Genomic DNA, 7,235 nt, shown 5'->3' with positions numbered 1-7,235 from the left:
CCCCCACCACCCTCAAATAGAGGGTTACCATTTACTCTAAAGGGGATTATTACATGATGAATTCTCTTCTGAGTTTTGTTTTGCAACATTAACCACTAAGTGCTCGTAGCTGGACGCTAAGTTGTTGAGCTGTTGAAAGATGCCCTCCAACAAATGCTTCTGCATGTCCGGCTCCTCCCTTACCTGTGTGGATTCAGCCTTCAAAGCAGCAACTGCTTCATACAACTGAGCATGGCGCGTTCCCTCTGCCATGGTGCCAGAACCATGCTCTGGATACCACTGTTATGATTCTAAATATTCTGTAAATTGAAGATAATTAATATCCTCTTTCATTGAATGCAGTTAACATAAATAGGCCATGGACAGTGACTCGTTACACAACGTAGGGCAAAACCCATTACTTACGGAATTAAACAACAAACCCAAACGATCACAAGGCTTAATAAAAACAACAACCCACTAAGGACCCACCTAGCCCACAACTCTGGACTCAATAAAATACTGAATTTAAACAACTTAAATAAAACGACACGGCAGCACTATCTCAAGACAGACTTTGTGCTTTTAGGAACCCAAAATTCCCAATCTCATAATAGGGAGAGAGACGTCAGGGATAGGGGGACGGCGCGCAGGAGAGAGAGAGAGAGAGAGAGAGAGAGAGAGAGAGAGAGAGAGAGAGAGAGAGAGAGAGAGAGAGAGAGAGAGAGAGAGAGAGAGAGAGAAGAAGAAGAAGAAGAAGAAGAAGAATAGGGTTTTTAGGGCAAAGCCTAAAAGGCGTCGTTTTGGGTCCTTTTTTAACCGGTGGCCTCGGCTTCACAGTCCTTGGGCCTAGGTTTGAGCTGGGCCTCACAAGTAGAAATTTTCTTTTCGATAACAAGACAAGACGTTACCCTTGTTGGAGTTTCTCATTAACGAAAATCACTCACACCACGTCAATTTGAAAGGGAAAAAAAAAAGTATCTAACAGTAAGTTATTTTTTATATTTCATTATGTTTTTTTACACTATCTTTTATTTTAGAATGCAGGGCAGCATGTGTGGTTGAGTTTTTTAGTGAAATTGATGGAACGGCTAAAATTATCCACATTGAAAATAAGAGAAATAAACAAATACGATAAGATCTCGTTTAGATAGTTATATAAAATAAAATAATATTTGAATAATAGTAAAATATTTTGAGTCAATATATTTTATGAGGTTTTGAAAAGTAAAAATTGAATTATAAACTTAAATTATTGTTAGAATATAAATTTTTAATATTATTTTTATTTTTAAATTTGAAAAAATTGAATTATTTTTTTGTTTTGTTTAAAAATTTGTAAAAATTGTAATAATTAAGTAATAATTAGATAAAACTTTAAAAATTAAAAAATGTTTATATTTGTGGTGCTTAGATATTAAAAAAATAAAGAATGAAATTAAATGAGATGGGATGGAAGGTTTCTACTATCCAAATCATATCTAAATTAAAACTAGTTAGGATAACTTTATCTTTATATAAAAAATATTACTTATTATCTCTATATCACATATTGATATGTAATTTGTTATATTTATTTTTTTCTTTAAATATATATTTATACATTAATATATACATATATATAATAATAAAAATAATAAATAATATATTGATACGTAATATAGATGATGATAAATATACATTTTCTTATATAAAATTTCACCACAAATAAATATTTTATAAACGAAATGAAAGTACGACCAGAAGGAAACAAAATGTCAAAATTTGAGTACGAACCACAGAGATTAGGGATGTACGGTTCTGTTTGGCCACTGAGAATTCTTAGATGAGAATTTTAAATTTTAAAATTAAATATTAAAATATTATATTTTAATATTATTATTGTATTGAAATTTGAAAAAGTTACAAAAAAATTAAATTATTTATTATATTTTATATAAAAATTTAAAAAAATTATAATAATAAAATAAAAATTTTATGTTTAAAATAAAAATTTCTTAAAATCAAGCAGAACGTAATCTTTTCTAACTAGCCCTTGGAACGACGTTGTAATTTGTTTTTATTTTTTTAGCAAAGGGCGTTGTAAATTTACTGAACGCAAGAGGCAGGCCCTGTCTAACCGTTTGTACCTTGTACGCAAGCCGGATTCGAGATCAATAACTCGGCGATTCAACATCTGCGATTGAAGATAATTTTGAATAAAATCTAATAAAAATTATATATAATACATATCATGTATAAAAAAAAAAATATAAAGTATAAATTTATTGACTAATTTTAATAAAACTAATCAATATAATATGAATTCAAATATTCAATAAGCATGTACTTTTTGTAATTAATTTTAATTGTCGACATTTTTTTATCTTATATATGAAGAATATAAATATCATTAAATTATAAGCACATCGTAAATATGGTATTTTATACCTAATTACAAATTTAATATAAAACCTACATTCATCTCCCACTCTTTATTTTTCAATTAAAGAAAATAAAAGTATATATTTTAAATTTCAATTTTTTTTATAATTCTTATTGAATATAGTAATGACGAAGTTAATATATATAATTCTATCATATTCTTGTATATAAAAATATTTATTATTTTTTAATCAATTTAAAAATAAATACAATTTCAAAATGATACGGAGCGATCTAATATTAGATCAAATCGATTTGAATCAAATTAAATCAATCAATTAAAGCAGTTCATTTTTAAACCTTACATAATACTCGTAAAATTAACAAAAGGGTAGATGAAATGGACTTTCTTTTTCCCACCATCCGATTCTACCTAAAAAGTTAAATACTGTTTGATCACAAGAAATTTTCATCTCAAATATAAAATTTTCATCTCATCATTACAACTTTATCAAATTTCAATATAAAATATAATAAATAATTTAATTTTTTTTTACTTTTTTAAATTTTAATATAATAATAATATTAAAATATAATATTTTAATATTTAATTTTAAAATTTAAAATTCTCATTTAAAAAATTTCAATTGCCAAACAGCCTAAAATGTCAAGAAATATGAGGCCTCGGCAGCTGAAGAAATCAGAAACGAAAAATGGCGCGATCAAAATGATGACATGGCGGGGCCGTCAGCACTTTATACCCACGTTGAAGAGGTCCCTATATATAATAGCCTAATAGGTGTATAGTTTTCCTTCTGCATGTGGCATTATTATCAAGAACAAGTGGGTCTGAGGAGACCCAACTATAACTAGTACTATAAACTTTGATTTTGTGGTGAAAGGTATGTTTTTATGGATCTGAGCACCTAAAGATCAGACCGAACGATAATGCCATCTTACCAACAACTGATCACTTCGGAGCATAATATCATTTTCTCCGTGATTGATTCAAATATGATCGAGCGAGAGAGGGCCCTTATGATAAAGAGTTTTGCCTCAAATAGTCACAAATTAATCTATTATATAAAATCATATTAATTTATAATTTTATAAATTATTTCGATAAAAATACCGTCTCATCGAAATACCCTCCCATAGATTGGCACGTATGTTTTATCCGACAATGGTTTTATATCATGAGTTACCTCATATTCTTTTCATAACTTTAGATGATGTAAGGATATGATACTATTTACTTAAATTCGGGATCTTGTCCGTGGAGGTGTTTTAAGAGACAAAGGGTAAATTTTTATGGACAGTGCTAACTGTACTCACAAAAACTTATATATTCATGTGATTTTTTTTTATATGTACACTACTTTCATTAAATAAATAAAACATAAGAAAATAAAAAAAAATGTGAAAAATCAAGTGAATATATAAATTTTTTATTAGTACATTTAACAATTTTCAAAATTTATTGCAGTTTTTTCTTCATATCATGGCATTTCTCCTTACAACTTAGTTGAAAAATCAAGGCCATCTTGGAGGGAAGAGATTGCAATCATAAAACAAAGCATATCATGTGTACTAAACACACAATTAGTCATGTATATAATTAGGAGATTAAGAAAGTTGCTGATGATCTTTCAGCTAATACACTCATCAATATTCTCAATTTAAAAGTTAGAGGTTTATTAGTGCTAGATAAAGCTGGTTTACCAGCTTTGAGACGTAGACAACATTTTTAATATATCTATAATTGAGTGGGTTTACCTCATACCTCAAAATTTATAAAAGAATAATACTATATATAATTATAGAGTATACAAATATCGTGAAGTCATTTAAAAAAAGAGTAAGTCTGTTATCAAAAATTTAATTTATTTTTATGTGAATTTTATCTTTATTTATTTTTTAAAAAATAATAACATATACACTCACTATTTATCTATTATAACTATTATTTCTCTTTATAAAATAATATATTTTATAATAATAAATAATTAAATAACTATTTAATAAGACAGTACTTTTCAGCAATGCTCATCAGGTACAACTTTTCATGACAAACCAAAACTGCCCTTGAGCAATGACATTAAAAATTTGTGTTTTGGTGGTGTCTACTCTGCGTGTCTTATCAGTTTTTTTCTTTATTTATTTCCATGGATGAGTCCTATTATCATCAAGATCATCTTCATCAGCGCTGACATGGATGTAAACAAGTGACAATCGGTGTACTTGGACTTGGGGCCGACATACCATTTACATTGTCCTTTGATCGAAACTTGTAGTGCTTCAATCTCCATTTTTCTCTTGTCCTCATTGACCAACCATTTACAAAATATTTATACGAAAAGCAAGTAGACCCCATCAATCATACTAAGCCAACATAGAGGGTTTTCTCTTCTCTTATCAATCTAGTATGGCATGCGATATTTTGTCGTTTTTCTTTTCTCCTTATCTTTTAGTTTTTATTTTACTCGATTTATAGACAAGGCTTGTATTTAAGAAAGACAAATGCTTTTATTATAAAAATAAATTTATAAATTAATATAATTTGATATAATATATCATATAATAACTTATTATTTGAAATTATATTAACTTTTAAATTTATTTTTATAAAATTTCTTCTGAAAAGTAAGTCATATTTTCATGTTTATATTTTTTAAAAATATCCACGTGTGCGGCGAAGATGCATCCGTGGCTTTCAGATGTCGAGGCAGAGACACAGTGACCACTGTCAACGTAATTGAAACGCCACGTTTAATGATCATTTTGGTTGGGCACCATGCGCGTGCGGAAGATGGAAAAAGAAAATTATTAATGATCACATAATATATTTTACAACAGGAAAATGCTTATCCCAACGAGTAAAGCTATCGAAATATTTAAAAGGATTTAAAAATTACTTAAAAATATATATAATAAAAATATATATTTTATAATTTTCAGTAGAAAATTTGACACTACCTCTACAGGCCAGCTCTTCTAGGAATTAATTGCCCAAGGCATAGTGAAAGAAGGTCAAAAATAAATTTTAAGTAAAATTAATTAAAAAAATATTAAAAGCATCAAAAAGATATTATGTTATTATTAATTTTAAAAGTATTTTCACGTTATAATTATTTTTTATACTCTCTTTATAAAAATAAACTTCTTTTGTTATCATTATTAGTTTAATATATAATGTAAAAATTATAAATAATAAAATTTAACATTTGAATGTTCAAAAAAAATTATAGTATCCTTTTAATGGTCAAATTTTTTTCAAATGCATAGATTATTTATAAAATTTTATTGAAAATAATGATTATAGTGTTTCTAAGAGTCTAAAATAAGTATTGTAAAATTAAATTGAATCAAATCTTTTCTAAATTGATAATATTTAAATAAAGATTAACTCAATTATTAGTTAAAAATATGATATAAAATTATATCAATAATTTATTTTGTAAAATGATAAGAATTATTTTTAAATAAAAAATTAATGTAAAAATTTAATTTAAAATTAATTTTTTAAAATGAAAAAAACCTCAGTCAAAATTTCTGCCTCATCCTTGCAATATATTGATCCGGCTCAGTCGCTCTCTTACCGGTTTTTATTCACAGTAAATGTTATAAAATAAATATTTTATTTATTTTTTTAAATATTTTTATATAAAGCGAAAATTGAGGTCCACTTATCATTTTTAAATAGAAAGGAAATTCCGCTGAAAGGGTTAAAAAGGGGTGCGGGCTGTTACTACTGGGATCTGTGCAGAAAAGAAGTCTTAGTTCCACCGTGGGATGTGGCGTGAAAGATACGCAATGAGACCGTGTCCACTTTACCCTTTTTGACTTTTTACCAATTTTAAAATTAAAAAACTTTATATTTGTTTATTTAAAAAAACTCCATCTAGAAAATATACCGGCATTTAAAAAGTGAATACGAATCGGGTCAGGATATTTTAAAATTAGATCCGTTGGGCAAAAAATTCCGCATCCTATGACAGAAGACGATGAACATAAATAATGATAGGTTTGGAAGCTGGAGTTTTAAAATTTTCATCATATCTCTTCGTTATAATTTTTTAAATTTTTTATACAAAATATAATAAATAATATTTTTTAATTTTAAAATAAAAATAATATTAAAACATTATATTTAATAATATTTTTTATTTAATTTTTTATTTCTTATTTCTCAAAATCTAATAAATACTTAATTTAAATTATGTCAATACTACTCACAAATTATTTTACTATTATTTATAAATTTTTTTTATCTCATCTCATTTTTCAAGAATCTCTTTACCCTCCATCCAATTTCTTGCAAGTAACTGTTTTAATTACAAAAAAATTTTAATAAAAATTGTGCAAGTTTGAGATTAGAGTGGATAAACTAACTTTTAACTTCAAAGTTTAAAGTTTTTAGTTGTGCAGTTTTAACAATAAGTTTTATTATTGAAAATTAATTTATTATTTGGTAACCATGCATCTAAAATAATTTCAAACACGTTACATTTGTTTAAATAATATAAAAAAGTACTTTTGAAGTAAAAATTACATGAAATAGGATTTTTAGTAAGTATAATAATATATATATGACAAAGGGCAAATCTGTAATTATTTAAAATTTGTATAAGTAATTTAGCCATTTGACAGTCTTTTTTAAAATTCAAATTAAGTTTTGTATTATTTAACTTTTTTGAAATTAAAAACTATTTTAGCATCTAATAATCACATAATTTAATTTCATCATTAAATAGTTTTTGAGTCTGTTAAATACTTTTTAGGACTCATAATACAACTTCAAATATATCTGTAATTTATAAATCAATGAATTTACAATTTAACATAATTTATAAAGTTACTTAATTTATAAATTTATTTTTATAAAATTATTT

This window comes from Carya illinoinensis, chromosome 1 (genome assembly GCF_018687715.1).
Source record: "Carya illinoinensis cultivar Pawnee chromosome 1, C.illinoinensisPawnee_v1, whole genome shotgun sequence".
NCBI lineage: Eukaryota > Viridiplantae > Streptophyta > Magnoliopsida > Fagales > Juglandaceae > Carya > Carya illinoinensis.
The sequence above is the reverse complement of the archived record's forward strand: the minus strand, read 5'-3'. Positions refer to the sequence as shown.